This window comes from Heterodontus francisci, chromosome 3 (assembly GCF_036365525.1).
Source record: "Heterodontus francisci isolate sHetFra1 chromosome 3, sHetFra1.hap1, whole genome shotgun sequence".
Taxonomy (NCBI): domain Eukaryota; kingdom Metazoa; phylum Chordata; class Chondrichthyes; order Heterodontiformes; family Heterodontidae; genus Heterodontus; species Heterodontus francisci.
This window is the reverse complement of record NC_090373.1, coordinates 53,415,208-53,440,063: the sequence shown is the minus strand read 5'-3', so window position 1 is coordinate 53,440,063 and position 24,856 is coordinate 53,415,208. Positions and strand designations below refer to the sequence as shown.

Below are 24,856 nucleotides of genomic sequence, written 5' to 3'. Positions count from 1 at the left end.
GGACAACCGCCGAAGTCATCCAAAACCAAAGGGCAATCAGATCAGCAGCCTTCCTCCAATCAGGCTGCTAACGCAAAAGTGACACTGTGAAGAAGCACCCCCAAAGTCTCAAAAAAAACACTGTGACACAAATGGGTCTGCACGGGAGACACTCCAATGTATAATTTACTCTCACTAAATGTGCTTCACTAATGTGCATCATTTTTACTGTGTGAATCAAGTATGCCAGCTCGCTTCGGCAGCACATATACTAAAATTGGAACGATACAGAGAAGATTAGCATGGCCCCTGCGCAAGGATGACACGCAAATTCGTGAAGCGTTCCATATTTTTTGGGCGGGAAAAATGTACCCAACGTGGCCCTCATCCTGATGACCACCTTCGTGTGCGGCTGCATCAAGCTATGTGTAGATCCCCAGTACGCAAACTCCAAGTGTCACTACGTGCTGAGGTTCTATCTGTCCCCGGTGTTGCGAAGGATGGGCCTGGTCACATTGCCGCGGAACGCACCGTGCAGTTGGGCGGCGCCGTACCACCTATCCTTCGTGGAGCAGTTTCTGCGGAAAAACACCTTTGACCACCGGTCCATCAGGCAGTGGTCTGCACGGAATGTCCTCAAGGCCCTACGGGAAAAGGAAACGGTGGATCCTGTCGGATGGTTCCCCGAGCAGACCGTCAAAGTCATTTGGCGGAATGCCTCATCACCAGAACTTTCAAACAAGCACCAAGACGTAGCTTGGCTGGTGGTGAGAAGGGCCCTCCCCGTCAGATCCTTCATGCACACCCGAAGTCTCGCCCCCTCCGCACAGTGCCCCCGCGTTGGCTGTGGTGGGGAAGAGACGGTCGCCCACCTCCTCCTGGAATGTGCCTTTGCAAAGCAGGTGTGGAAAGAGATGCAGTGGTTTTTGTCAAGGTTCATCCCAAGCAGCTCTGTAACACAGGAGTCTGTGCTCTACGGGCTGTTCCCAGGGACGCACACCGAGACAAACATCAACTGCTGCTGGAGGACGATCAATTCGGTGAAAGACGCCCTTTGGTCTGCCCGAAACTTGCTGGTCTTCCAGCGCAAAGAGTGGTCCACCACCGAATGTTGCAGACTGGCACATTCCAAGGTCCAGGACTACGTGCTGAGGGACGCACTAAAGCTTGGGGCAGCCGCAGCAAAGGCTCAATGGGGAAAGACCACAGTGTAAGGTTCCCCCACCAAGCTGGACTGAGGGGCTGGATCCATGGGAAACCCCTCGAACTGTATCGTTAATATTCTCAATTGCTGTAAACGTAAAACTGTAATTGACATGACAATTGTGAAACGGAAGGGTTGGGAAGAAACTCATGACAGTATTGAAGGAAACTGATCTCCCTTGCAATGTTTGTATTTTTTGTTGCTGTTTGGAAACTGTTTGGCAATGTAATTTTTACAGATTTTTATGAATAAAGTATATTTTGGAAATAAAAAAAAAATAAATCAAGTATGCCAGCGTGTACCGATCGTGTCTCCTCCTATTACATCATTGGCCTTTCAGAACTGCTAATGTATGGAATAACATCATTTCCATGTAAGTATTACTCATGTGCCTTTCCATGGATGCAGTCACATGGACAATGGCTCAGTCAGCTGCTGCCAGTAATGGCAGAGACAAAGATGTTACAGATGCGGACTGCAGCACAACAGGTGAACGAGGGTGCTGCGTGGCATGTACAGCATATGGTGCACTTCAGAGTCTGGAGAAACGTTGATCAATAAGGTGTTGTCATGCATCCCTTGCTCGCTGGTCGCCCTGTATGCGCTGCCTGGATGCTGTCTGTCCTTCCATGTGCCTTTCCTGCTGCAAGCGCTCTGCGTCCTCATCGTCTGAGGAGGAGCCCTGCTCACATCTCTCCTCATCCTGCAAGGCCTCCCCCTTATTTAGTACAAAGTTGTGCAGAGCACAGCAAACAGCAACTATACGAGCTACCCTTTCCGGTGTGTAGTGCAGCACCCCATCTGATATATCCAGGCAGCGGAAGCGCATTTTCAGCATGCCAATTGCCTGCTCAAAGGTGGCTCTTGTCGCGCCTTGGCTGGCATTGTATCTCTCCTCTGCATCAGTGGTGGGGTTTCACACTGATGTCAGGAGCCATGTCTGCAAGGGGTAGCCCTCGTCTCCAAGAATTCACCCCTCAATCTGAGCCAGTTCAGTGAACAGCAAAGGCTCCTTGGGACTGGCGCAGGATGAAGACGTCATGGCAGCTGCCTGGAAAGCGGGTACAGACTTGCATAAAGCGCTTACGATGATCACATACAAGCTGCACGTTGAGTGAGTGGAAGGCCTTTCAGTTTGAGTATGTAGCTGGTCACCCAGCGGGAGCCTTGATGGCCACGTGGGTGCAATCTATGACACCTTGCATCTGTGGGAATCCCACGATGGAGCCAAATCCAATAGACGTCTGGGCCTAACTCTCAGGGTCCGTCTTGAAGCGAACATAGTCACTGACCCTCTGGTACAGGGCATCGGTGACCTCCCTGATGCAGTGGTGCACTGCTGACTGTCACCCCACATGGGTCGCCGGTGGGCCCCTGAAATGATGCAGAAGCTTAAAAGTTAGGAGCCACTGTCACTATGAGGGCCACAGGTACAGGATGTCCACCAAAGCCCATCGGCTGCAGGTCATTGTTGAGCAGGGCACAGAGATGTGTCACCGACTCTCTCGATATCCACAGTCGCCTCTGACACTGGCGCTCAGACATCTGCAGGTATGTCATGTGGGATCTGTAGAGTTATAGTGCCGAGTTCGTCTTGGGGGCTGCTACTGTTCACAGCTGTGGACTTCCATGTAGGCTGTACCTGCCTCTTTGTTCTGCCTCCGGCAGATATGGCTCCTCGCGGAACGTGGATCAATGAAAACAGGATGGACCATCCCCATCTCAATGTTGCAGTTAAACTCGGTTCCTTCAGTACTTCAAAGGCACCTAACAGGGAACAGAATGATGTGCATTGGTATTTCAGGCACGTTCATGCATCAACTATATGGTGTGGCGTGGCATTGCCCGTCTTAGCTTTCACGAAGAATGGGGCAGCATGACCACATTCAGATTGTTGTAGTTGCATGGATTGGCCCACCAGCAACATTAACTTTAATCGGTTACCATTTGTGACTCCCACCCCCACACATAGGGTTCCTGGAGTGCCATTGTTCCTTCACTCCCCCAAATATTTACGGGCGCAGAGGGGCCCCCTCTACGGAGGGAGGGGATGCGGTGCCTCTGTACACGAATGCAGAGTTGTGCCCCCTTTAATGCCCTCCCCCGCCGACCTCCGTAGATGAATGCAGAGTTGTGCCCCCTGTAATACGATCCCCCACCCAGCTCTGTACACAAATGTAGAGTTAAGACCCGTCTTGCAGCACTCACCTTCACAGGCTTCGAGCACTGCAACACCTGTTCCGCCAGCTCTTATCAGTCGGGGATGGGAAGGCACGTGAGAGACACCTGTTCAGCTCAATATTCTAAACTGTTTGATAACTCGTAGCGGGATGCATAATGTGGCATGGTAAGTATCTCTTTACATATTTAAATGGCGGTCCTGTCGCTGAGTGGTGGGGGGCCAGCATGAGGCCTCGACGCCACCGGCACTACTGGGCCGGGCCATCCCAGCGTTGGGGTAAGTGGCGGCCCTCTCCCGGAGGCATTTTCCTGTCCCCCGCTCCCCGCCACAACGTCGAGGGGTCTGTAAAATTCAGCCCTTTATTTCATGAAGAAAATGTTTACACATCCAAACAAGGAATTTGTCAAACATTTAATAATGAATGTTCAATCTTTCAGCAAGCTTTTTCCATAAATTCTTTAGTGAAAGGTCATATGCTGATTTGCGTGTTGATGTAGTTGTAGTGCATATTTTAAACACATTTGCAGTATAGTTTAGGTTTCTATAAGTGCTTCAGAGGCAATGCAGCCACAACAATGTAATGGATTGTCAGGTGCGAGTGAACAAGGGCTATCTTGCCTTTCCTGAGGGCATGGATGGGTTGTTTCACTGTTTGTGGACCTGGGAGAGGGTGGTGGTGTTCTTTCATCTCCTGTCTGGCATCAGTCTGTCCCTCACTGTGCAGAGCTGAAGAGACTTGTTTGGGCCTCCAGGGAGGGGCAGAGATGCTTAATCCACATACTCATGTTCATACCTCCACCCATCCTCCCTAACCTACTTTGGCTCCCAGTGCCCCAAATTCTCATCCTCATGTTTAAGTCATTCCATGGCCTCATCCTGACTATCTCTGTAATTTCCTCCAGCTCCATAACCCCTCCAAGAACTCTCTGGGGGAAAAATTGGACTGGACCAGAAAACAGGCGCAGGGATTGAGACGCGTGATTAACCTGCATCCATTTGTACTGTTGCAGGCAGCGTGCAAACTTTGTGCTGCCTGCTAATTTAAATGATAGTGGAGCCCAGCTCTAATTATGCCTCAGCAGGGAACCCAAGTTTGTGTGAAGCTCACACCACATAAAGCTGCCCTGCACTATTTAAAGTCAACCTGCACCTCTTAAAGGCAAGGAGCAGGGGCTGGAACTGGTTACAGAAGAGTCTATGAGAAGAAAGAAGAGTGATGCCCCACAGGCCAGAGAGCAGCTACAAGGTTCTCCAATGCAACATTAGAGACCTTGGTCAGGAGGTGAACAGGAAGGGAGAAATCCTCTCCCCACAGGGGGCCAGGAGACCCTCCAGAAAGACATTGAGAAGGCAGTGGGACAGGTAGCCATCATAGTCAATGGCAGCGGCTACCCCGAGGACCTGGATGCAGTGCAGGAAGAAGTATAATGACTTCTCATGAGTGGTCAAGGTCAGTGAATGCAACTTCACATGTCATATCCTACCAACTGCACCACTAACCTCACACACTGCTCCATTCACCACAGCCCCTTCGCTCGCCTACCAACAATCAACTTAGGGCGGCACAGTGGCGCAGTGGTTAGCACCGCAGCCTCACAGCTCCAGCGACCCGGGTTCAATTCTGGGTACTGCCTGTGTGGAGTTTGCAAGTTCTCCCTGTGTCTGCGTGGGTTTTCGCCGGGTGCTCCGGTTTCCTCCCACCACCAAAAGACTTGCAGTTGATAGGTAAATTGGCCATTATAAATTGCCCCTAGTAGAGGTAGGTGGTAGGGGAATATAGGGACAGGTGGGGATGTTGTAGGAATATGGGATTAGTGTAGGATTAGTATAAATGGGTGGTTGATGGTCAGCACAGACTCGGTGGGCCGAAAGGCCTGTTTCGGTGCTGTATCTCTAAAAAAAAAATCGTTATCAAGCACAACACATACCTCACATTCGTAGTGTCACCTCACCCTCACACACTTGGCACTGCAGTATGTCTCAACTCCACATCCTTCAGCTGCACACAATGCTAGCTTTTCAGCTATAATAGGCAAAACACCCAAACACATTGCACCACACTAACTGACAAGCTTCCCTCTCCCTTGCAGGACAAGGTGGTCCATAACCAGAGGCAGCAACACCTAACAAGCAGGGTATAAGCAGGGGTGCATGTCCTAAGACCAATGGAGGAGACAGTGCTTTCCATCATTGGAGCAACCACGACTGATATCATGGTCAATGGTGAGATCGAAACCATAGCAGATGATGGTTTGTTCCTACCTAATCCACCTTCTCACATCCCACTCCCCCCTCATCCCACAATCTGTTCAGAGTTACAAGCTGCAGTGATGTAAATATGCATTACCCCCATTTCTACGTCCCAACTCTACTCTTGTGCCTCTATCCTTTCAGATACCCAAGAACTGCCACCTGGACAAGAATTGCTGCTGGAGCATGAAGTCCAAGAGGAGCAGAACAAATGAAGAAGAGACGTCGTCACTCAATCTCACATTCAGTCACAAGCTCAGATGCTGGCACTGCGCGACGTTTAGAGAGTAGCATAGAGGTAAGATCTGCACATGTCGATTCATCGGACGCAAGAGGCCAGGGAAGTGGGGAAGGGTAGTGCTGGTGGTTCTGCTGCAGAGTACTCAGATGAGGACTTCAGAGGGGTGGCATACAGAAAAGTGCTGGAGGATGCACATGGAAATACTTGGTGCATTTTCAGGTCTGCCAGATAGCCTAATTTCACTGTCAAGGTGCATGGAGGTGTCCAGCTCCAACACGGCACAGGGCTTTGCACAGAGCTTGGAGCCCATTTTTTCCTACATGGAAGCAGTGATAACTCCATGACAAAACCAGTGGATCCAACCATGATGCAGAGTCTGATGGCCGATGCCTCAGCTTCCATTGCAGCACAAGCAGAAGCCACTCAATGTCTGAGGGCTGCTGTGGAAATTCAGACTGAGATCATGAAATCCCATCTTGTTGTCATGCAGGCTAAGACTGCACCAGCATGGCTACAGATACCAGTGATCAAAGAGGCCGATAGGCTCTCACAGCAATCCAGCAATCTGTGCTCCAACTGTTTACTAGCATCGCTAAGGTGCCATTCCAGGGGAGTGGCAGTGACTCCATTGTGCACGAACCTGCAGTCATCTCTCAGGATGACAGCATTTGTCCACCCAGCACTGCTACTCCACCAGTGCCCTTGCTGTTGCCTGTCAGCCAGCCAGCCCAGTCTGCTGGTGTAAGTGTCAAGGTGGTGCAGTCTGAAGCTGTGCCTTTTGGGCCTGAGCTGCTCAAGAGGGCACTCCAAGGCCATTTACAGTCTCCCAAAAACCACCAACCTCTGGGGTGGCACTGCATAGGAGCACTAGGTCAGGAAAAGGCACCTTCAAAACAGGCACTAAGGTTGACTTTGTATGGAATATTGGATAGTTTGTTGGATTAAGTTGATTTGGAATGGTTGTTTTGTGGTGGCTTTTATTTCAGCATTGTGGCCGAGAGGATGCTATGATAGTCTGTAACAGAGGGATGGTAAGGTATGAGATTGTTGTTGAATGGGGATTTGGGGTTCTGTTCAGTGGAACAGTAGTCGAATGAGATAATCATTGACAGCCCAGCCAGAAAAGGGATTATGCTGATTGTGTCCTCTCTTCCTTCTGCTCCTCCTCTTCTTCCTCCTGAGCTTCTTGCCATATCCCTGGTGAAAAGGGCACTGCCCTCATGATGGCCAGATTGTGGAGACCCCACAAATCCAGACCTACACTCCAGTGAGTGCTGGAGTTCTCCTCCAGAACAGTCCAGGCAACAGAGCCATTGCTTCAGCTTCCCAATGGTCTGCTCTATGATGTCTATTGTGGCTGCCTGACTCTCATTGTACATATACTGGCCACGTGAGCCAGCTGTTAAACATATAGCCCTTGTCACCCAGTGGCCCCCTCCAGTTTGATGTGTTGAATCCAATATTGAGAGAACAGTAGACTGGCACAGAATACAAGCATCATGACTGCTGCTAGGATAGTGGCATTCACCAGCATGGTCACACACCAACTGCACATTCAGCGAGTGGTAAAGATTGAGGTTGTGGTACATCTCAAGAGTTAGATGCAGTGCCCACAAATCCACATTGTGTGTAGTTGATGGCACCATTTACTGTGGGGAAGCCCACTATCATGCAAAGCTACATGCATGCTCCACCTGCTTCTCTCAGCCTATAGTAAACACAATAAAGTTGTCCCTCCTGACATAAAAAGCATTGGTCACCTCTCTTATGCAGCACTGGACAACGAACAGGGAGATGTTACAGATGTTGCCTACTCCAGCCTGGAAGAATCCCAACACCAAGAAATTCAGGGCCATGGTCACCTTCACAGCCACTGGACGCATCATCTTTGCTCTAATCTGAGATTACAGGTCTGGTTGCAAAGCTTCCAGAGTGCTGTGAGCATCTTCTTCGCAAATGCAGATGACACCCACACTGCTCCTGGCTTAGGTGGAGGTAAGAGAAATTCTCCCTGAAGGCCCTAGGTGGATAAGGGCTCCTACTGAGAGCACTTCTTCCCCCTCTTCCTCCCTCTGTGAGCAGTTTGTCCTCTTCTTTGCTGCCTCTGCACCATCACCTTCTCATACTGTAGCCCAAGGGGGATGGTGACTATAGTATCCATGATGGGAGCAAGTGGTCTGACCAGACTTCTTCAAGTCAGAGCCAAGGCCTTCTCCACATGCAGCACCATTCAATGTCAACTTCAGTAATTTCAAACAATTCTGCAAAGCACCAAGCACTTCTACAAACTCAAACATAGCCAGAAGCGATTAATCAGCAGATAACCTGAGAATGGTTAATGATCCCTTTAAATTGGTGGTGGTTCCTTCGTGCTACTAAATGCATGTTCAGTTCTGCATGTTTAAGTGAAGCCATTAATTGGAGTGACAAGATTGAAAATGGCAGCGCTACCATCAAATGACTGGCATCACAATCTATCTACTCTGCATACTTCCAGTGCAGGCTCCTAATGCCTGTGCCAACACCCTCACCAAGATAGGGCTCAATGCGAGTTATGCTGGAACTGTACATGCACAGTGCTGACGCCATTTTGGTATCAAAATGGCACCCTTTACACCAAAGGTACGGACACTGTGGAGCCCAATTTTGCGGCCTCTGTTCCTTTGACTCCAGCCTCTTGTACATTTTTCACCCTTCAGCTAACTAAAACCCATGCTCTAGAGATTTTTCCCTAAATACTTCACTTCGCCACCTCTCTCTCTTCCTTTAATACCTGTGTTGCTCCTCCTAATGCTTACTAATATTTTGTTTTGGTATCCATACGTTCTAATGTTCCTGTGAAACACCTGGATACTTTTCCTCTTTTAAAGATGAATAATTGCAGTTTGTTGTTGTGATGGGTTGGATGAGGTTTCACCACAGTGGGAAAGTATCTTCTCCTCTCTAGTGCTGAAAGGTTTGCTAATCTGTGCTCCTCAGGCATTTTTAGTAATACTCCATAGTCCCACATTTTGATAATAGTTTCTCTGAACTTCACTTTTTTAATATTTTCCCTGAATTCATCAGTTGTCGCAAGACACTGGTTATAATTTTGCAGTTAAGTTGAAACCCGTATTTGAAAATAAATAATGCATATACAACAACTGGTGAAATAACCATTTTTTTGATTGGGGGCCAGCAGTCCCTGTGTTGTATTAACTGCCAAAGCACATTGTATTACTGTAAAATGATCACATCTGCCTCTTACAGAGTCCTGCAGCTGCCATGAATATTAACAGCCATATCTCTTCACCTCTACCCTCCACTTGAGGTGCAACATGATGTGCCCAGGATGAGAACTCCTGCCAGCTATCTCAGTAAATATACTTAACGTCCAGATGTATAAAATAACATCCACTTTATTGCTTCAGGTGACACTGTACACAAAGTAGAAGGCTCAGAGCTCAAACAGCTCAATATCAGTTAGTTCTGGCCTGACTGCACGTCACATCTACAATTTATGACAAGAGTCTGATGGTATCAGCACAAAAATGTAGTTCTATTACAAGAATTTTACACCCCGTCAGTTCATCACATTTTCTTCACAACATAAAAGTCTCCCCTTATCCAAAAGTATTTTTCTTGTATCGTGAAGCAATGTGTCTAAATACAGAAATTGTATGAAAATTTTTTTTTAATACAGCAATTATACATCTGGAAAATAAATACTCTATTACAGTGCAAGTCTAGATATTGTCAACTTTTTCTTGCAAGAATGATAATGCTGAACATATTATTTACAAAACTGGATACTGCCTAGAAAGTGGTGAGAAAATTTGTGACTGATTGGGATTGGCACTACTGTAGAAACAAATCCACAAGTCATCTCATCAATCTACTTTTGTTGCAATGTTGTTTTCTTTTCTGTTCAATAAACACTGATAACCCCAAGGTCAATATTTCAGGAAATACTAGCTCACCATAATTCAAAATTCCATCTCAAAGGCACCTGAAACAGTTCCAATAAATACAATCCATTCCATCCAGAGCAAAATATTTAATGTCTCCTGAACAATTTCTTTGGAGATGACTGTTGTGTGATTGCCTTTAAGAGCGATGTCCCTTTAAGATCTTAGTATGCTAATGAGCCAAGTACCATGACGTAGTCATGTGACTACATGCCAGGCTCACGCTGCTACTATAACACCAAGAGGTAAGTTTTGTAAATAAGTAGCTCTGTACTGTATATATAAGTTAGCTGCTTAATAAACCTGTTCTGAGATCTTCAAATGACCTGAACTCCAAGCAGCTCATATATGTTGCATCAGACAACATAAAAAAAGCTTCTCATTGCATGGTGGCAGTTGTGGTGAGAAGAACAAAATCCAGGTTTGAAGACCACAGGGGAAACAGCTCTGAAAATGACTTTCCTACAGCTACTGGTGAGAGAGCGTTCAAAGAAAAATACTGGCTCAAACAGTAAGAAAAAAAGAACTCACCCCAAGCTGTAGAAGACAGAGCTGAACGACAGGCTGCAAATCAATCACTGTGATTGGGTGAGCCAGTCTGCCGTTGGTAGAGGAATCCCCGTTTTAAAAAAAAAGGAGCCTTGAAATCATTAAAAAATTTATTTTTTTGTCTCTCAAAGGCTCCCTGGGAGAATAAAAAATTCGGGGAAGACCCAATTCCTCCTCCATGCTGATCAGGTCTGCGCCATTACAGGAGACGCCCGACCACAAAAAGCGCAGGACTCCTCCATTCACGCAGCTCGCAGCTAAAGCTATAAATAGGAACCTCATTACATCACTCAAATGCTGAAGAGCTTTCATTCACTCAACCTGAGTTTAAAAAAACTCATAAAACCACTCAGCCATGAAGAATTGCCTCTTGAACAGCTGGATAAACAAACTGTAGCTAGAAAAGAACACTTGAAATATCTGCTGCACAGGTGTGTTACAAAATAGGCTTAGTGCTGGAAACTAGATAAACAGACAAGCTGTTGCTGTCAATCAAATCAGCCAAGAGAGTTTCTTAAAGGGGAAAGCAGTACAGAGTCACAAAGCAAGTTCTTAAAGCAAAACAGAGACATGGATACCAATTTTCCCAGCATGAACTGGAAAGCCTTGGATATCCTATCTGAGTTCCAACTGTTCAAACAGAGAATACAGTTATGCTTCACAGACTAAATGACGGTAGAACCAGAGCAGCAAGCTCTAAAAATAATGATAGCGTTTGTAAATGAGGGATTGCACAGAATCAATATCTCAGGCATATCTGAAGAGAACCAGAAAAATCCTTCAAAACTATGGAAAGTGCTGGAAGATCAGCACAGATTAAGAGTGAATTTTCACTGCCTGGAATTGATGTCCTACAGGCAACAACTAGAGGAATCAATAGACCAGTTCGTAAGCAGATGCCGTAACAAGGGCAACAAATGTGGCTTCTCAGAACCTGAGCTTCCAGGCCAAATAATGGAGCTGGTGATTCTTTCAACACCCACTGAAGTATTTCAGAAAGACCTCTTGGGGAAGAAGAAAGGTCACAGCATTGATGCACTATTGGAAGATGGCAGAAAATATGAAGCCATTGTAGTTGGACAACACCTGCAAGTACTAGGTACAGCCAACAGTATCGGCACCATAACCAGGTTGAAAAAAGCAAACAAGTTGCATGGTAAGTGTGGTTGGTCCTACTCAAGGCGAAAGTGCTCTGCATTTCAAGACCTGTGCAAGGCATGCAGTGTAAAAGGTCACTGGGCCCACCTAAGCAGGAATTCTGACTCCGAAGACGTAGCCAGAAGCCACGCTAGGACATGGGCCAACAGAAGACAGGTACAGCAGCACTGCAACAGCAGCAAGGAAAGCACCAGAGACCTGTATAAATGCAAACCGATACACAAAGTTCACAGCAAAACAGACTTGAGCTAAGACTCAGAGACGAGTAGTTCTCAGTCAGAAGACAAGCAAGCGTTCCACATTGTGAAACTGGCACATCACATCGATGAAATCAAACAACTGGAAGCTTTCACCACCATCAACATAACGTGCCCAAAGAATGCTGGCAAACATACACTCAAGGTTAAGATTGACACCGGCGCTAGTGCAAATATCTTACCAGTCCGAATCCTCAAAGATATGTACCAGAGACATTGGAAATCAATGATACAACTGACGACTGCCAAGTTACCTGCATACAAAAGGTCACCCATCCCTGTCAGTGGCACATTAACAATGCAATGCAGATATGGCAAGTCAGCATGGAAACCACAAACGTTCTACCTAGCAGACACGAGCGGACCAGCAGTGGTAGGATTACCAGTGTGTAAGGACATCATAACTATCCATGAGAGCATTGCCAAGGAGAAATCTCCAAGGACCGGAATCTGCTCACAGACTCTGACCAGCATCAAACAGTGCAGTCTGGAAACCCAGCAACATCACAACTATGCTGTGCCTTCGCTTCTGCTCTCGCAGGAACCGCCAGCAGCACAACGAGCCAGAACCAACAGGTATCTCCATGAGACCAAGTACTCTTCCCCCAACAAGTCCTCAGCCTTGAGCCCCAAGCCTTCAGACGCGGAGGATGAGGTGAGGCGAAGGACACGCAATGTCCTGAAGAGGCAGAGGAGGAATGAGTTGAAGCATTGTCTATTGACTCTTCGAGATGAGGTGATGGAACTTTCCCAGGACCCCAAAAGTGGTCATCTTGAGAAAAGCAGCAATGTTAGCAGGCTGAAGAAAGGATAGGGAAGGAAGAAAGGGAGGTGGGGTGGCTGTACTGATTAGGGAAGACATTGTGGTGTTGGAAAGAGGGATTGTCTTTGAGGGGCAAGGACAGAATCCAATTGGTAAGAATTGAGAAGCAAAAAGATGATCACTCTATTGGAGGTATTCTTTAGGCCTCCAAATAGTGAGAGAGAGATAAAGGAGCAAATCTGCAGGGAAATGACAGAGACGTGCAAGAACTATAGAGTGGTGATATTGGGGGACTTCAATTACCTGAATATCAATTGGCATAGTGTTACAGTAAAGGGAAAGGAGGGGGAGAAATTTCTGAAATGTGTTCAGTATAACTTCCTCGATCAGTATGTTCTCAGTCCAACTACAAAAGAGGCATTGCTGGATCTGGTAAAGTGGACAAGGCATCAGCGGGAGAGCACTTGGGTAAGTATGGTCACTGTGTACAGTACTGGTCTCCTTATTTAAAGAAGGATGTAAATGCGTTGGAGGCAGTACGGAGAAGGTTTACTAGACTAATACCTGGAATGGGTGGGCTGTCTTACGAGGAAAGATTGGACAGGCTAGGCTTGAATCCGCTGGAGTTCAGAAGAGTAAGAGGCGACTTGATTGAAACATATAAGATTCTGAGGGGGTCTTGACAGGGTGGATGTGGAAAGGATGTTTCCCCTTGTGGGAGAACTCGAACTAAGGGTCACTGTTTAAAAATAAGGGGTCGTCCATTTAAGACAGAGATGAGGAGAAATGTTTTCTCTCAGAGGGTCGTGAGTCTTCCTCAAAGGGCAGTGGAAGCAGAGTTTTGAATATTTTTAAGGCAGAGGTAGATAGATTCTTGATAAGCAAGGGGGTGAAAGGTTTTCGGGGGTAGGTGGAAATGTGGAGTAATCAGTTCAGCCATGAACTTATTGAATGGCGGAGCAGGCTCGAGGAGCCTACTCCTGCTCCTAGTTCATATGTTCGTATTGTATCCTAAGATTCAGATTACCAATGGAAAAAAGCAAAAAACAATCTAAAGTAGAACTTTGAAATTGGAAGAGGGCTAACTTCAATGGGATGAGAGGGGATCTAGCCAGAGTAAAATTGAACCAAAGATTGACAGGAAAAACTGTAACAGATCAATGGGTGATACTTAGGGGGAAATGTTTCCAGTACAGGCGAGGTACATTCCAACGAGGGTGAAAGGTAATAGAACCAAAGCCAGGGATCCTTGGATGACGAGGGAGAGAAAGATTATGATGAAACAAAAAAACGGATGCATGATACATGTCAGGTGAATTCTTTAAGTGAGAAACAGGCTAAATACAATAAGTTGAGAGGGGAAGTGAAGAGGAAAATAAGACTGGCAAAGAGAGAATATGAGAATAGAATGGCAGTTAACATAAAAGGGAACCCAAAAATCTTCTACCGACATGTAAGTAGTAAGGGGTAGTCAGAGGTTGGTTGGGCCTGTTAGAGACAAAGAGGGTGATAAATGCTTGGAGGCATAGGGCAAGGCTAGAATATGTAATGAGTACTTTGTATCAGTGTTTGCTAAGGAAGAGTTAACTCTGTTTTTCTCACCACAGATGCTGCCTGACCTGCTGAGTATTTCCAGCATTTATTGTTTTTGTTTCAGATTTCCAAAGAAAATTAAATGCGCACTTGAGGGAGATAAACTTACAGGGCTACATGGATATAGCCAGGGAATGGGATTGATTGGATTGCTCTACAGACAGCCAGCATGGACTCAATGAGCTGAATGGTCTCCTTCTGTGCTGTTATGATTCTATGAGTCTAAAAGACTGTTGTATACTTAAGGTTCATTTAGTTCCCCATTCCATCATTTCTGATCGTTGGGCTTATGTAGGCATCCATCATGAAGCCAAGGAAAAGTGACAGCAGGCACAAGCACTCACAGTAATAAGACATCCAGAATTTATAATGTTTCACCCCCAGAGACAAATACAGTTTTGTTCTGTCTCCTCAAACCAACTAATAATTATTATATGGACTTGGACAGCATCAGGTTGGAAAATAAGAGTTTCTATCTCAAGTATTTCAATCTCGATGAGGATCTATATTCAGTTATCTCTAAGGAAATTATTCTGGAGAAACTAGCAGAGATGGCTGGAGGCAAACTGCTACCTTTCCAATGATTTGTTATCCATGTTTGCATGATTTCACACTTAATCCATACGTCGAGTTGTCAGCTGGAACATGTGCCACAAAATTGGTAACCTGATGTCAAAGACAGATTGACAGAGAGCAAATAAAAATAAAATGGCATACTGCTGCAATCCAAGTCATTTCTTCCTGGAGCATTGGGAATCAGCTGTAATGTAATTTGCACATAGGGCCCCTGTGATTTTCCAATATTCATCTGTTTGCTTAGTGAATAGCAATCTTAGAAATCTCCTCCAGCCGTCTTCTCATATTTGTCTCTGGGGGTGAAACATTATAAATTCTGGATGTCTTATAACTGTGAGTGCTTGTGCCTGCTATCACTTTTCCTTGGCTTGATGATGGATGCCTACATAAGCCTAATGGTCATAAATGATGGGATGGTGGGAAGAAATGAAACTCAAGCATACAACAGTCTTTTATATTACTTAATATTAAGCTAATTATAATTAAATGTATTCACAGAATATGTTTCATGAGCTGCTATATGTAGGCCTTAAGGAATGGTCAACATTTTAAGCACCTTCAGTACCTTTTTTCCCAACACCCTATTAAGTTCTAAATCAATATGTTCCCAATTAATAAAGTTGTGTATTTTCTCCAGTTAGAATACTAGTGGTTAATCATATACAATAACTTGACCCTAAAGTACGGTGTCCAATATTTTATTCCATGATTTTGTTTTACTGAATCCATACACCCACTTACAGAGAACACATTTATAGATTTAGTTGCTTGATGGTACAGAACTTGAGTATATGCTGAAAAAAGAGGCATGCTGTTGAAGCTTTACATCTTGCACTCATCAGGACAGACAGAAGAATGCCAAATTTCAACGGGACAACAACTTATACAATTTATGAGAAAAGGGTGCTGATTGGTTGCAAGTCAGCTCTGATTGGTCGAGGCATTGCCATGGAGCATATACTAGGGAACCATTGTCTCCCATGATTTTATTTAATTCAAAAAAGGTGCAAAGTCTAGACATGTTCCTTTTGCCTGCAGAGGTCAGCGGGCGAGAAAAATGGTGACCCGCACACTCGGGCCGCATGCCCCAGAGCCGCCACGATCCTGAACGCAACGGCTCATTAGAATGCCCGGGTCATTCGCTCCCCACCCTAAACCCCCAATGACAGGGAGGGGCCAGATGAGCCGTCCCTGGCACGGCGTCTGGCGCCACTGCGCAGGAGCCATTTTTAAAGGGCTTAGAGCCCCAAATGACAGTTTCAAATCTTAAAAGCAAATTGCATTTAAAAGTCTTAAAAATAATTTTTAAAATATTTCCATCCCCTCTCCCACGCCCTCAATAGGCTTACATTTAATTTCCTTGACCACTCACCCCCAAAATACTTACCTTGACTACGTGACCTCCCTCCACCACCCCCCCCAAATTTCATAAACTCTAACCCTCAACCCCTTCCCACCATCCCCCCAACCAATCCAAAGAATTTGACCCTTCTCTCCCCACTCCTGCACTGAGAAAAGTACCTCCTCCCCCCTCCCCACAGGAGTCGCACCTCGTTTTCCCCAGACAGGGATCCGAAGGTGCGTCGATGCCGGCCCTCAGGATGAAGATCTCAACCTGCGGTCTGAATCACAATGGCCTGCATGTTAATGAATGGTAACTGCCCACCTGCATATTGTAATGCAGGTCCCATCACCGAGCGGTGTGGGGGGGTGGGGTGCCGATACGAGGCTTCACCGCCATCGCCAAGATTGGGATGGGCCCTGCCAGTTTCAAGGTTGGTGGCGGGCCTCATCTGGAGAAATCTTCATGCACCCCCCGCCACCATTCCCGACGTCGATGTATAAAATTCAACCCATTGTTTTTGCAAGTAAGGCTGGTTGCGTACAGTCAGTACTCTGCCTACTGCAAACAGTTGAAGGGACATGCTGTTTGATACAATCTTCCAGTTGTTGTGAGGTATGGCCTACATACCTGGCATCGCACTGGCACTGGAATTCATATACCGCATTACACATTTGTGTGATAGGCAGAACGTCCTTTTGGCTTGACAGCAGCACCTGTTAGTGGAAATTACCACTTGTGGTGCTACTGCATAGTAGCATTGTGAAAAGGCTAGTTTCACCTGGACCTCAAATCTTTGAGATAATTTCAGGGTAATTTGAGGTAGATTGGGCACTTTTCAGGTCTGAAAGTGGCGGCCTCAGGCCCAATCCTGAGTATGTGCGATACACAGTGAGCAATGATCAAAGCAAGGTAGCCATTAGCCCACAGGATAGCTTTGATGCACCCTATTTTGGCATCAAGCTTGCACAGTGAGCAAATATAGATTTGCTAAAACCAGCACATAGAAGGAATCATTAGGGCATGTGTAATTTATGTGCTAAATGTTGTTAATGATCTTTTAGCTAATATCAAAGTAGACTTATTAGACTATACATGTGTTTTCAAATACTGTGTCCATGTTACAGAGATTAACATGGATCAATAATGGATGAATAAGAGGCATTTGACTGAGGTCCACACTTCTAAATCAGCTGTAATTTATGACTTAATGGGAATCTAAACATAAAGGGCAAATTAACTCTTCTTATCAATATGACCTGTCTTTCAGTCGCTATCAAACCATTTGACTGTGTCAAATGTTTAAAATCTGCTGCCAGAATGAAGTATTCATTAATTGGTTTCATCCACAACGCTTGGCCAGCGGGCAAGAGCGGAAGATTGTAGGCAAGAATGGTAGAAATCACTGGGAGAGGGATGTCATAGAGAGCCTGTTTCCCAACTGGTCAATCCATTTGTGTTGATTAGTTTTCACAGCATTCATTAACAGAATCAAGTTGAAGCCTGGAAACTTCTGAGAGGTTTACGAAGGAAAAGTAGCAGACTGTTTGGGTGACAAATTGGGGGAAGGCCAACTATACCAAAATTCGGCAGGAGCTGGGGAATGTAGATTGGGAGCAGCTGTTTGAAGGTAAATCCACATTTGATATGTGGGAGGCTTTTAAAGAGAGGTTGATTAGCGTGCAGGAGAAACATGTTCCTGTGAAAATGAGGGGTAGAAATGGCAAGATTAGGGAACCATGGATGACAGGTGAAATTGTGAGACTAGCTAAGAGGAAAAAGGAAGCATTCATAAGGTCTAGGCGGCTGCAGAAAGACGAAGCTTTGAAAGAATATCGGGATTGTAGGCACAATCTGAAACGAGGAATTAAGAGGGCTAAAAGGGGTCATGAAATATCTTTAGCAAACAGGGTTAAGGAAAATCCCAAAGCCTTTTATTCATATATAAGGAGCAAGAGAGTAACTAGAGAAAGGATTGGCCCACTCAAGGACAAAGGAGGAAAGTTATGCGTGGAGTCAGAGAAAATGGGTGAATTCTAAACGAGTACTTTGCATCGGCATTCACCGAGGAGAGGGACATGACGGATGTTGAGGTTAGGGACAGATGTTTGATTACTCTAGGTCAAGTCGGCATAAGGAGGGAGAAAGTGTTGGGTATTCTAAAAGGCATTAAGGTGGACAAGTCCCCAGGTCCGGATGGAATCTATCCCAGGTTACTGTGGGAAGCGAGAGAGGAAATAGTTGGGGCCTTAACAGATATCTTTGCAACATCCTTAAACACGGGTGAGGTCCCGGAGGACTGGAGAATTACTAATGTGGTCCCCTTGTTTAAGAAGGGTAGCAGGGATAATCCAGGTAATTATAGACCGGTGAGCCTGACGTCAGTGGTAGGGAAGCTGCTGGAGAAGATACTGAGGGATAGGATCTATTCCCATCTGGAAGAAAATGGGCTTATCAGTGATAGGCAACATGGTTTTGTGCAGGGAAGGTCATGTCTTACCAACTTAATAGAATTCTTTGAGGAAGTGACAAAGTTGATTGATGAGGGAAGGGCTGTAGAGGTCATATACATGGACTTCAGTAAGGCGTTTGATAAGGTTCCCCATGGTAGGCTAATGGAGAAAGTGAAGGCGCATGGGGTCCAAGGTGTACTAGCTAGATGGATAAAGAACTGGCTGGGCAACAGGAGACAGAGAGTAGCAGTGGAAGGGAGTTTCTCAAAATGGAGACGTGTGACCAGTGGTGTTCCACAGGGATCCATGCTGGGACCACTGTTGTTTGTGATATACATAAATGATTTGGAGGAAAGTATAGGTGGTCTGATTAGCAAGTTTGCAGACGACACTAAGATTGGTGGAGTAGCAGATACTGAAGGGGACTGTCAGAGAATACAGCAGAATATAGATAGATTGGAGAGTTGGGCAGAAAAATGGCAGATGGAGTTCAATCAGGGCAAATGCGAGGTGATGCATTTTGGAAGATCCAATTCAAGAGTGAACTACACAGTAAATGGAAAAGTCCTGGGGAAAATTGATGTACAGAGAGATTTGGGTGTTCAGGTCCATTGTTCCCTGAAGGTGGCAACGCAGGTCAATAGAGTGGTCAAGAAGGCATACGGCATGCTTTCCTTCATCGGACGGGGTATTGAGTACAAGAGTTGGCAGGTCATGTTACAGTTGTATAGGACTTTGGTTCGGCCACATTTGGAATACTGCGTGCAGTTCTGGTCCCCACATTACCAAAAGGATGTGGATGCTTTGGAGAGGGTGCAGAGGAGATTCACCAGGATGTTGCCTGGTATGGAGGGCTCTAGCTATGAAGAGAGGTTGAGTAGATTAGGATTATTTTCATTAGAAAGACGGAGGTTGAGGGGGGACCTGATTGAGGTGTACAAAATCATGAGAGGTATAGACAGAGTGGATAGCAAGAAGCTTTTTCCCAGAGTGGGGGATTCAATTACAAGGGGACACGAGTTCAAAGTGAAAGGGGAAAAGTTTAGGGGGGATATGCGTGGAAATTTCTTTACGCAGAGGGTGGTGGGTGCATGGAACGCTTTGCCAGCGGAGGTGGTAGACGCGGGCACGATAGCGTCTTTTAAGATGTATCTGGACAGATACATGAATGGGCAGGAAGTAAAGAGATACAGACCCTTAGAAAATAGGCGACAGGTTTAGATAGAGGATTTGGATCGGCGTAGGCTTGGAGGGCCGAAGGGCCTGTTCCTGTGCTGTAATTTTCTTTGTTCTTTGTTTTTTTTGTCCACTGAAATCTAAATTTAACATTAAAATGTGTCCTAAATTTAATAATGGCAAATAATGCCAAGCATTGTAATCTCCCATGCTTACAAGAGCTGACAGGCATAGAGGATTGTAACACTATTCATATGGTGGCAGAAGTGGCAAGTGAGATTTGTTCTTACAGAAGAAGGTTTAAGAAATTGAAAACAAGAATTCACAGTGCTTGTAATGAATTGATGAATTCCTAAAACTACTTTTCTCTTAAATGTAACAATGGATTGTTGCTAATGAAGAAATTTAACTTTAGGTAATAGCCAACTGGTGCAAATTTGTCAGATCTGTGACAGGTTCTCGTCACCTTGAAGTGAACTTTGTATATGTTATATTGAGATTGTATTTTTGTTATTAGGATCGGTACTGACTTCACCAATCTCAAACCATAAACTACCTCTAAAACTCCACTGTAAGAATTTCAGCCACACTTTCCTTTTTTAAGGGGGTGATTTTAATCTAACTTGCCAGTAGGAAATCAATGGGATTAGGTGGGATGTTGATTTTATACCCAGTCCAATATTCATCTCCGCTGACTTCAATGCAGAGTAAAGTCAGACAGGAAGTAAAACTAGTGTTGCACCAATCCGATCAGTTTCCCGATGGGTGGGTTCGGTTAAAATTGTCCCTGAAGTGTCTGAGGCTCTCCTCTTGTGCCTCCAAAAGCCAAAAGTCTAATTGTAATCATTCCCTTTGCTTTTTGTTTGACATCATTGAACACCTTTTCTCAATGTCCTGTTAGTGTCTGTTTTTGTAAGAAATCACCTTCTAATGTTACTACAAGAATGATGGTTGATAGGAAAAGTCATGGTTATCTTTCTCTTCAGAAACTTCACCTTCAATCAACCATACTTTCTGCTCATGGCTCTCTTTGGTAAAGTTGCCATCAACTGTCCTGGTAGACTGTTTGCATTGTGGTGCAGGGAACTTACCCTGAGCTTGTAATGGTGTGACCCAAGAGCCCCAGATTTTGGGCCTCAGGCCTCATAATAATGGAGCCAACACAGTAACTTGTCCTAATGTTGTAGTATTTACCACCTTTTAGAGGATACACAAAAATGTAGTTGGCCTCTCACATAGTTGTGAATCATAATATATTTAAAGTATAAATAATAGTCCAGAGTTGAGATCTCAATTTATAGGGAACAAGGTTTGCTAATGAAAGCCGAGGGCTGAAAATTCACACCCCTTTAGCTTGAATAGTGATTTGCTCCATCAGGGATTCCGGAGGGCCTTGTGAGGGGTACAGCTTCCAGGTGCTCAAACAAGTCCAGCGACACTGAAGGGGATAGTACGGGCATTTCCAGGGTTGAGATCTGTTGAGTACAGAATAAATAGTCAGTATGCAGAGTCAAACCAGACCTCCAGCAATCCAATTGATGGTTCTGGGATGTAGCTTGGATTCTGAAAAACCTTTGAATAAAGTTATGATTATTTTAGTCTCTTTATAAAGGGGGCTGATGGGCTGGTAAAAGTATTTTTTTATGAGGTCACAATACCTGACGCTCCACCCCCACCCCACGGCACCAAAAGCAGACAGACTTCTGCTGAAATTCTTGGGCTGCTGGACAAGCACATGAGACACTCCCTAGTATTGCGGGTATATACCTAGGTCATGTAAATGTAGGGACCGCCCCCTGATTCTGTGAATGTTGGCGAGGTCAGCACTGTAGTCCCCAGGTGGGCATGTCCCAACACTTACAATGCAGCCAACATAGATTTTTGACGCACTTGTCTTTCGCTGTATGCACAAATTAAAAATGCTGGGAGACCTTGTTCCAAATTAAAAATGCTGGGAGACCTTGTTCCATCCCAAATATGGACCTTAACCATTTACTTCTGGTTACTTTTGGAGGAGGAGGAGAGAGTTACACAGAAGAAGTTAGGTCAGAGGACAGGTCACCTGTAAGCAGTAAATATAGTAAATCAATATTGTCAGACTTTAGTCTAGGTAGGTTTTTGGTTTTCCCACAGAAAGACTGGATGGCTTAAAGCCGCATCAGTTGATCAGCAATAACAAACGTCATGCAACTATAACAAAAATTCCAAACAATTTCCAAATCTCATTTATTGCTTTGTTGTGAAGGACACAGTTTTGCATATTTAATTCAACAGAGAATCCAACACAGGAAGATTTGTGAGACTTAATTGATCTGTAAATTCATATGACTTATAACTAACATAATGCTATTCAAAAATTAAGCATATCTAAAGGCTCTAACTCAGATCAGTCCTGACATAAGCATTGCTGGCAAGAAAGTGTTCATTGCTAAGATACTTTGTTTTATCTGCATCTTTGCAACCCCTAAGACAATGGAATATATAACAAAATCCTTCTCAGCATTTATAAAGTTCATTAAACTGTGACAAAGAAGAATGTTCCACCGATTAGATAGTTGAAATTTATTACTTTATTCTTCTCAATGTAATCAATCTAATTCATCTCCTGAGACTGTAATTTTTTTGCAAATGCAATTATATTTAACAGTTAGCCTGCTGATTAGGCAAAACCAGAAATAATTAATCAGAAAATTACAAAAAAGAACTAATCACCACCATACATAGTGAAAATTATATCCTTATCTGTTATACAATAATGAAATGTTACTAACAAATATATTAGTCAAGATGCTTCAAGAGTGCACAAACTGCTTGATTTTTAAAAAATGTGAATACATTCAAAATAATCATATTAATGAGCATCTGAAAGCTGCAGCTTCATCGAAATGCATATTGATGGATTTACAGGATGATTGCCCACCAGTGCTGAAGATGTCTCTTCAAGATGTTATTTTGCTTTTCATTCAAAGACTTCTTTTTAGAATGTTTAGTCCTACAAGTAAACAAAGCAAGGACCATTATGGGAATCTAGTTATGTACCATTAGAACCAGCGATTGTGCCTGGTAATGTATATACAACACAAGTGACACCGCAAGCATGTTGCTGAATAATTTTCGCCAGTGAAAATAATTAGATCTATAGTATCTGGGACTGCTCCAGTAATGGTGTCTGTTCCTGGTGTCACATACATTGTCACCGGACAAGCATGGATACATAGTAGATGATATTTATGCTCAGTGATTATATTATTGTATCAGTGCAATATTTCCTGCCTTGCCATTGTAGAAAAATGAAGACTTTGAAATGTACATCTACTCACTTTAAAACGGAAAAGGCAACTCATTAGTCTACAGGGATCATAACTCATTTCTCTATTCCCAGCTGGCATTCTCTTTGAGTGTAATTTTAATTTTGTGCGATAATGTAAAATGGACGATATCAAATCAGTCGCCCATTGCACAGCAGGTCCAATTAACTTCTCCAGCGACTTTAATTGAGAGAGATGTATAACAGGCAGCTGATCCAATCATGCCAGTTTTTTCTTACTGCACAAAGTCGACATTATACCCCATATATGTTTGCAAGTGCAGTGGAGTATGTCTTTTAATCAAACATTTAAATTCACCATTAGTTAGAAACTAGGGCTTGTAACTATGGCCCATAAATTTGAGCATGCCATTTATGGGAACATGAGGGGCAGGGTCAGGGGGTGGGGGGGTGGTGGGGTTCAGGGATCCATCCCTGCCCCTGAATGCTGGGACATGAAGTGTCCCCGATATTGGGCCTTTCACCTCATTTATATCAAGGCAGTTCGCAGGTAAAGTGCAATTGATGGCCAGGTCACTGCAACACCCTCAGGTTACTGAGGAATGTGAGGAATGTTCAAATAGCGGGGGAGGGGGTGGTGTAGCCACTGGATTGGGCGGTAGTGACAACAATTGGCAGGTGGGGGAAACTCAGGGATGAGGGGTGGAGTTATGTCGAAAATGGGTGAGTGAGCGCCCCCCCCCCCCCCGCTGTGTAACATCACCGACAGAGAGCCAGGACCATGTGTAGTGCAATCGGAGGGGGCCAGAGAGTCAGGAATCAGGAGGACTTGGGAATCATGAGTACCAGCAATCCCGTCTCAGCAATCAGGGTGTCTCGGCACAATTCACATGATCAACTCATATCCCCTCTTCCCTGCCCTCCGTTTCCCCTCTTCCTGCCCTCAGTTTCCCCATTCCTCTCCCTCAATTTCCCCTCCTCCCCCGCACTCAGTTTCCCTCTTCCCTTTCCTTCATTTCCCCCTTCCCTTTCCTCAGTTTACCCTCTTTGCCACCCTACATTTCCCCTTTTCCCTGCCCTTCTGTTTCCCTACTTCCCTGCCCTTGGTTCCCTTAGCTCCCCACCCCTGACTTCCCCTTTTCCTCCACCCACTGTTTCTCCTCTTCCCCCACCTTCGAGTTCCCCTCTTCTTCCACCCTCTGTTTCTCCTCTTCCCCCACCCGCAGTTTCCCCACACCCCCCTCGGTTTCCCTCTTCGCCTGCTCTGGGGATTTGAAAATTATCATACAATAGCTGCTGGCACAACACTGCGAACAAAAATACTCAACTACAAGGGACCCAACATTTATAAGGTAAATGCAATAACATCTGCAAATGTCGTATAGTCAGGCATCACATGGTCGAATCTCATGTGTTCAGAATGCCATGTGATAAAACCTCCAGGAATGCCTCCAACCAGAGTTGGGAACCCGAGTGGGGAGGGAATGGTGGCACAAGTTCTTTGACTGTCGGCTGGCACCAGCTGACTCAGAACAAACCAATTTTGCAGCTGGGCTTCAAACACATGATAGGCCCCCTATTTACACATGCACTGTGCCTAATGTCTGTTTCAGGCATGGACACTGCAACATGATTTTTCACCCTTTACCAATATAGAGTCACAGAGAGTCATAGAGTTTTACAGCACAGAAACAAGCCCTTTGGCCCAACACGCCTGCACCGACCATCAAGCACCCGTCCTAACTAATCCCATTTCCTTGCACTTGGCCCGTAGCCTTGTATGTTATGGCATATCAAGTGTTTATCTAAATACTTCTTGAATGTCGTGAGTGTTCCTGCCTCTACCACCTCTTCAGGCAGTGTGTTCCAGATTCCAACCACCCTCTGGGTGAAAAAATTTCTCTTCAACTTCCCTCTA

General features: G+C 45.1%; 1 protein-coding gene and 1 non-coding gene across 12 annotated transcripts in view; one reads left to right on the top strand and one right to left on the bottom strand.

The window, feature by feature from the left end:
- The first annotated feature begins 228 nt into the window (after positions 1 to 228).
- Positions 229 to 333, top strand: LOC137368122 (U6 spliceosomal RNA). The gene has a single exon (XR_010974351.1). It is a non-coding gene; the product is annotated as a U6 spliceosomal RNA (small nuclear RNA).
- Positions 334 to 21,879: 21,546 nt separating this feature from the next.
- LOC137356372 (doublecortin domain-containing protein 2) overlaps positions 21,880 to 24,856 on the bottom strand; it is a 198,976-nt gene continuing 195,999 nt past the window's right edge. For all 11 annotated transcript variants that reach the window (XR_010971044.1, XM_068022287.1, XM_068022263.1 and 8 more), the window contains one exon: positions 21,880 to 22,662. The gene's annotated coding sequence lies outside the window, so the exon portion shown is untranslated. The remainder of the gene's footprint in view (positions 22,663 to 24,856) is intronic.